Source organism: Carassius gibelio, chromosome B25 (genome assembly GCF_023724105.1).
Source record: "Carassius gibelio isolate Cgi1373 ecotype wild population from Czech Republic chromosome B25, carGib1.2-hapl.c, whole genome shotgun sequence".
Taxonomy (NCBI): domain Eukaryota; kingdom Metazoa; phylum Chordata; class Actinopteri; order Cypriniformes; family Cyprinidae; genus Carassius; species Carassius gibelio.
In genome coordinates, this window is record NC_068420.1 from 57,852 (window position 1) to 66,333 (window position 8,482).

Genomic DNA, 8,482 nt, shown 5'->3' on the forward strand with positions numbered 1-8,482 from the left:
GCAGTGTTTCCACATTCCACACACATCTGTCTGGCCGCTTGCTCAACTGACTGTTTGCATTTTTTCTTCAAATGATTCATATAATTAATGAATGAAGCAAATATGTCTTTTGATGTCTTGGTGCAGAAATTAGGTACTGCTGTCGATCTGGGTGGTGGAACACTAAATATACAGAGTTTGTTGTACTTTTCTTATTGTTATTGGAATAAAACAATCTCCCTAAAGTCTCTAAATGTTTAACTGCCTTATTCGATTCTACGATTGAATTTATTTTTCGATTTCTCAGTGTGAAAGCAGATGTGGTTTAGGACATGACCAGAAAGAGGTTCAACTGTAATTGTAAGCTGTCACTTACCAGTAAATGACCAAAACAGGCAGCTAGGACAATGTTGAAACATAAAATGACAGTGTAATGAATGAACTTTAATGTATGGTAGAAAAATTACTTTTCTTGGGTTCCAAGTAAACCAAACTCTGATGTAAAGCTAAGCACCTTAAAAATCTAGATTTATTTATATTATGGGCCACGAATTTTCAAACAATTTCAGGAATAAAAAAATTAAAAATCTTACAAATAATGAAAAACACATGACATATTTATTACTCTGCATATTTATTAGTCTGCATATTTCTGTTTTTCCTTTATATTTATTTTCATCTGTTTATTCCTCCAAAAAGATGTGTATCAGAGGTAAAGCAAAGAGGTTATTTTGGCCCATATCTGTCGCTTCTATAAAGCTCTGTTATGGTTATTGGGACGAGCTGTATAAAACCGCCACTAGAAAGTTATCTTTCCTTTATTTGTTTTGTCTTTTTTTTGCTGTACAATTAGAACGAAGCCCTCTTTCATCGTAAGAGGAAGAAGTGTTTTTGAAGTTGCTGTCTTTCCCGAGCGCTCTGGGCACACCTGTAGTCTAAATTGCCAGTGTTGTCACATATTGTCTCTCCCTCCCTCGGCTTCTGTGTCCAAAACACTTCCGTCCACATCAAAGACCCCACCATCAAACGAACGCACAGAGACAAAATAATATTTACCTCAGCTTACTTCTTTCATAAAACAGCCAAACACAGACACTGATGATGAGTCTGATATCACACACGCCACATGAGAGTGTCAACTCTTTGTGTCTGGCGCTGTTCTCGGAGTACTAGAGCTTCAGGGTATGTGTGTGTGTGTGTGTGTGTGTGTGCATGTGTTCTCATTCAGGTTGCATAATCAGAAGTCAGAGGTTTCTCCAGTTTTCTCCGTTTTGTTCAAAGGATATTCTGTATTATTCTTGCATAAATATGTGATCTGCAGGTCACTAATATTAACAATTCAGAGCTTTGAATAACATATACCAAGATATATACCTATACATGTGCAGTTTTGTAACTGAAATACTAAGGTTTCTCAATAATAAAGGTGCTCCTCAAAATGATTTGTGGCTTTGTTTGGAGACTCATGTGTTAGTGATATCTAATCTGACAAAGACTACTCAGAAAATGGAGCCCTTTGTGTCAGAAAATAGATTACTGATTCAATTCTGGTAGTACCATTAAGTTTTCATTTGCCTTGTAATGAATAACACATAATAACTGAAAAAAAAAAATTCATATTCAAATTGTTCCAAGAATTGTGCAAAGCATGGCTAAATATCATTGTACCACACCACATTATTTACAGTCAGCATTCTTGTACTTTGTGCCAAGAACAATATTTTCTGTAAAACACTGATAGCTATATGTTTAACCAAAACAGAGTAGAATATACAGTAACCGTCAACATAATGTAAATCACATTGAAAAACAACTAAATATAAAATGTATAAAGTATTTTAAATGAAAAAGTAACACTTTAGTTTAGGGACCAATTCTCACTAGTATCTAGTTGTTTATTAGCATGTGTATTACTAGCACATTGGTTGTTTATTAGTACTTATAAAGCATATATTAATGCCTTATAATGCCTTAATTATTAATAAGCAGCAAATGAGGTTTACTGAGGCAAAGTCAGGGTTATTAGTTAGCTAATACACTTAAACAGTGAAGGCATGTTTTGTATTTCATTAATCATACAAAAATAAATAAATAAATAAATAAATAAATGAATAATAAATAAATGAATAAATAAAATTACTTAATTCAATATATAAACTGATTTTTCCAATGAAAAACAAACATTCAGTAATTAAAATCAATGTTTAAGTCAGAATCGATAGCCTTGTAGACAAAAGTTTGAGTCTATCATGTGGTTCCTACCAATCCTGTCCCCCAATACTTTCCCCTCACTATATATAGATATATATATATATATTTAATGTGCATTACACACTTCACAATTTTGAATGATTGGCACCTGCTTGTTCTCTCACAATGAGGCACAAAGTCGCCTTCCAAAACCTTCACTCTCTCTGTTCTGGTCTAGTGGAAAAACTCCACCCGATCTGCTGAGACTATCATAACATTTAAGAAGCATCTGAAGACACACCTCTTTTGCAAGCACTTAACTAATCCACAACCATAAACAAAGGAACTTAGTATAACCCCTATTTGTTTAGTAATACTTTGTGTACTAATCTAAGTGAATAAACTTGGATATTAATATGGTTTGCTCTATGAGAAATTGCTTGTGATGTTCCTCATTTGTTTAAAGGCATCTACTAAATGAATGAATATAAAATGGAATCCGTGCATAAAACCAACATAGGACAAAAATAACACTATTTACTGAGCATTACCCACGTACAGTATCTCCATAAAGCAGTTTTTCGGTAGCATAATGGACACTGATATGTTTGCCTACGTTTTTAGGGTTTAACAATAAATTATCTTAACAATAAATGTGGTCACACTTGTCACATTCATTACTTTTACACCTATCTCTATAACGCAGCACAGTCAGACCTCTGCATTATGTGAGCTTTGAGGATTGTGAAACACTCAGGTCACATGTTTGCTGTGTTTCACATGTCGGTCTACCACGAAGAACAGAAACTCATGTGCATGTCCATCTGTGTTGATATTGTCCACACATTTCCCCACGTCTGCTGTGGCCATGGGGTAATGTTGTTGTTTGTCAGGTGCTCTTCCTGTGTGTCGAGGACTCACATGTCTAGACAAACGGCAAGTGTCTAACCCATCTAGCTATTCCTTTGTTAACATGTTGACATCTCAGAATAAGATCAATGGAATTGTGTCAGACTCAGAGCCTGTTATTAAATGAATGTCAGCTGTCTTCAGCGCATCTAGGCACTCTCAAATAGCCCTGTGGACATTCTACCATTGCACATAAATTGCTTCCTGAAAGTCAAAGTCAAATAAAAAGCGATGAGAACTGATTTAGTTAGCGATAACGCTGGTTGATATGCTTTTATCAGACTAATGCAACACATCCTAAGGCTGCTTCTCTAAAAGTACTTTTATGAGCGTGAATTAGTATGGTGACTCAGTGCGTGTCTGCATCGCTGAGTGCCACAAAGTCTCACCATGATACAGACACATACCAATCTGTGGATTCCTGTTCTCGTAGCCAGTCTATTAGCTTCTCTCCTGTAATTACATTGACCTTTAATGTGCCTCTCCCGTAAGTATTACACTAGTAAATTAAAGGTCTCTGCTGCTCCTGACAAAACACCCCCAATTCCTCTTCACCCTTTCTTATGTAAATGCATTGGATGTTGCTTTTTTTCTTTTCTTCAGAGGTCAGTCGAGAATTGCTTTAATTCTATGCTTAAAAAACAGACTATTTGTACACTCTTAGTGCTGTTTTCTAAGGCAAGCATCATCATTTCATTACTTTTGATCATTCCTTTCAATGCTCTGGCAAACAATATCACTCAAAACACAAAAACCTTTAGACCAAAAAAAAAAAAAAAATCAAATTAAAACTAAATCAAAGATTGTTTTCCCTAAAATTATATTTATATTAATTTAAATCAAAATAAATGACAAAAAGAAAGAATCAACAGAAAATTCTCTTTACATTTTTTTTTACATTTTTTTTCTTTTTCATTTTTGTACAAAACAGGTTTAAGCCAGAAACATTTTGTGAACTAAAAATCAACTAAATAAATGACACTGTGGTTTTACTTTTTTTCTGTGTAGCATTGTGAAGCTAATACAGAATGCTAATATTGGACATATGCTTTTATTTAGTAATCTCTCGCTCGCCGTCAATGTATTTCACAAACACTTTTATGTACATTGTAGTTACAGTATCAGACACAGTAAGAATGTTCACTTCGTAATGCTTTAGCAAACACACGCCCAGCAACTCCCAATGTGGGCAGCGTGTTTGGCAAACGATTTACACTGTTTGCATGAAACTGGTTTAAGTCTTTTGTTTTGTTTCACTTTTTCAATGTCAGGTTAATCACGGTCTTCAAATGGATTAGTCCTGTTATGTTGCAACTGTCTGAGTGTCGGCATTGACATGTTATTGGATTGTGTCAGGTAATATTTAAACATTCCAGGTACATACTGTGTGTTTTAATGTATATAATGCCCCAAGTGCTATAAAATGGTACTAAATATATTTATAGATGTTAAACCGGTGCAAGCAACGGAAATAAATAATAATGCACTTACAGGAAACAAATGGGATGACATTTTTATACACAATGAGCTTGGGAAAGGCTTTGTGTGTCCATACGCTCGCTCACAGATGTCTGTGACAGGATTTCAGAGGAAATTCCCATTTTTTTTTTTTTTTTTTTTTTTGTTGTAGTAGAATTATTATTGCACAAAAATATGACTTATGTCTCAGTCACTGCTCACATTTCATGGTTACATGTAGCTATCAAACCTAAGTGGCACAGTATGGGTAGATCCCATTTCTCTCAGTGATACATTTTTTGTTAAAATGTATGTTTAAAAAAAATTCAAAAAGTTCACATTCATGAAAAAAATATCAATAAGCAATACAGCAAATTTTAAATAGTAATAATTTAAATTGCTGCATTTGGTTTTAAATCTGACTTTTCTATGAAACAAACAAATTAATATTTTTTTCTGAGTAAAAGAACAGACCCACTTTGTAATAAGTGTCCTTGACTACTAAGTGCTTACATGTTAATTAACATTTGATACAATGTGCTTAATTAATTTATTTACTAACATCTATAATTACTCTGTTGAACCTACTTCTATCCCTTAAACCTGACTATACCACCAAACCGGCCTCTAACTTTACCTGTATCCCACTTCAATAGCAGCAAAAGTGTTTTAAAATTCAACATGAACTAAACAGGTACACTGTACCTAACAATACATTATTTTATTATTAAATACTGTAATATTAATTGGGACCAAAATAATATTTCCAATCAAGAACCTCAAAATGTATCCATGCTGCAACTGTTGGTCTAACACAAGGTTCATTCTAGTTTATGTGACTCAAAAAACTTTTCATAAAGAACAAAGTGTAGATGTTAGTTTTATAGTGTACTTGTCACCCGTAATGCAGCATAATGTGAGCTTACATGAGGATATTGAAATATGTTGTACATATTTTGCATACACCAACTGAAAGATTTATTATTAAATTGTGTGATAACGACACGAGCAGTCACAAGGAAGATCAATAGCGAAGCTGGGGTCCAAAGGGTTGTTTATTTAAGCAGGTGTGAAAAATATGCAAATAAACAGGTATAAGAGTTTAAAACAAAAATTCATTGCAATAAAAACAGTCTACAGCTAGAACTGCAAGTACTAAAAACAGTACCAACTCCCCTCTACAACATCGAGGCTGGAGTTTCCCTTGCACAGCACAACAATCGTGTCCAAGCTGTCCCCCAACTTCTAGTGGAGGCCATCTTAAATACACATTTTTTTTCCGCTCTTCTCAAATTGGAACATACCATTTTTATTTATTTTTTATTTTTTAAACTCTTGCTTCTTGACTCTTATTATATACATAATTTAGGAACAAGATTTTAAATAAATACAATTTAAAAAGAAAACAAATAAACCAAAACATTTGCACCGACATTAACAGTGAAATCCATGATGGTAGACATTTTCAAAGTCTCTCCATCACAAATTGTTAATATCCTTGACTTTCAAATATTGGTTACCCAAATATAGGGGAGAAAAACAGATATTTTTTAAGGCTGTCAAATGATTAAAATTTGTAATCAAATTAATCAGAATTTTCAGTGGATTAATCATGATTAATCACTATTTGCAATTACACCTGAAGCCTAACCATTTTTTTCCTGAAATGCATACCAAAAGATAAATAACAGGACACAGATACATAATTTTCATGTATTGATTCATCAATATGTGGTTCTTTTTTTCTGGATTTCAAAAGTTTAACATTTACTTAGATCAAATTTACCTGAGCACTATATCAAACCATGCCATTTAACTACAGGTAGTGTAAGGGTTTTAGGTGTACCAGTGGTTAAATATAGCCACATATATGAAATTATGCATAGAGAAACTCGAAAGAATGAACTCAGAAACACAAACATGCGCCCTCTTAACTCTGGGCACTCTTGTTTTTGGGAAGTGTTCATTTGCTCTGCCACAATACTTTAGGATCGATATTTTCACGTTCTGAAGGCTTCAAGTGCCAGTAAAACCAAGTAAAAATGCATATGCTTTCCCAAACAGCTGTAATTTTCGCTGCATTGCATGTAGGCGTTCTGTGAAACACAGGACGCTATAACAGGAAGAAGCTCCAGCGTATCAACTACCAAAGTCGTCTCTGTTTATCGAGCTTGGCATGAATGTATTTGAGAGTAACTGGGGTAAAACCTTAAGCTTCTTCTGTGTTTTCGTTGCGGCGCTCGCCGCTGTTTTTTACTATCTTGAGAATTCAGAGATCGATGAGACTCCTGCCCTGAATAATTTGTCACACTGCGCATGCGTGAAATGCGTTAAAAAATTTGACGTAATTAACAACAAACAACTAATTAACGTCGTTAACGCGCTATTTTTGACAGCCCTAATATTTTTATATGAAATGACATCAGCATCTTCAAAAAGTTGGATAGCAGAAGTAAACATGAAGTGCTCCAAGATAAACGGGTGCAGTGACTTTGGTTTTCAAAAAACACAATGGACCAACACCAGCAGATGACATTGCACCCCAAATCATCATAGACTGTGGAAACTTAACACCGGACTTCAAGCAACTTGGTCCATGAGCATCTCCATCCTTCCTCCAGACTCTAAGACCTTGGTTTCCAAATAAAATACAAAACCTGCTCACATCTGAAAAGAGGACTTTGGACCACTGGGCAACAGTCCAGTTCTTCTTCTCCTTAGCCCAGGTAAGACACCTCTGACGTTGTCTGTGGTTCAGGAGTGGATTAACAAGAGGAATACAACAACTGTAGCCAAATTCCTTAACACTCTGTATGCCTTGACCCAAGCCTCAGTCCATTCCTTGTGAAGTTCACTCAGATTCTTGAATCAATTTTGCTTGACAATCCTCATAAGGCTGTTGTTCTCTCGGTTGATTTTGGATCTTTTTCTTCCACACTTTTTCCTTCCACTCAACTTTTTGTTAACATGCTTGGATACAGCACTCTTTTAACAGCCAGCTTCTTTGTCAATGAATGTTTGTGGCTTACACTCCATGTGAAGGGTGTCAATGATTGTCTTCTGGACAACTGTCAGATCAGCTGTCTTCCCCATGATTGTGTAGCCTAGTGAACCAAACTGAGAGACCATTTTGAAGGCTCAGGAAACCTTTGCAGGTGTTTTGAATTGATTAGCATGTCACCATATTCTTATTTGTTGTGAATTGGTGGGTTTTTGTTAAATGTGAGCCAAAATCATCACAATTAAAAGAACCAAAGACTTAAACTACTTCATTCTGTGTGCACTGAATTTATTTAATACATGAGTTTCACAATTTTAGTTGAATTACTGAAATCAATGAACTTTTCCACACCATTCTAATTTATTGAGATGCACCTGTATATATTACAAATCATAATTTTGCACAATAAATCTTGGGGCATTATTTAGGCTTTTTTAACATGTTTTAAAAGACAATGAAATCAAAATATTATTTTTATTTTTGAAATCCTTTCGCTTTCATTCATCTTGCGAATGTCAACTTAGGGTTTTTGAGTGGATTCCAGGACATTGTTAGGTGGTTGATTGTTTACTGGCCCATGAGTCCACCTTCAGTAGCTACAATACGTTTACATCTGTGTTTATTAATGCTAGTGATGTAAAATCAATTATATATTTACTGCAAACATAAGAATAAAAAGCTGTCTGAAAATGAGCTAACTTATCCTTAAATCGAAATAACCTCTTTACTCCTGTTTACATTTAAATTTTCCTGTTTACATGCATTTTTCCATTTTGTTGGAAACTATGTTTCTTATTAAGAATGGTACTTTTTGTATTACAATTATTATTATTTATTTATATGTTTCACTTAGTTTCACCTCTGTGCAAAACATGGAGTCTACCCTCTTCCCAGGCCTTTTTGTAAAAAGATAGCAAAGCGGCTAACGAAAGTAACTTTTGTTTT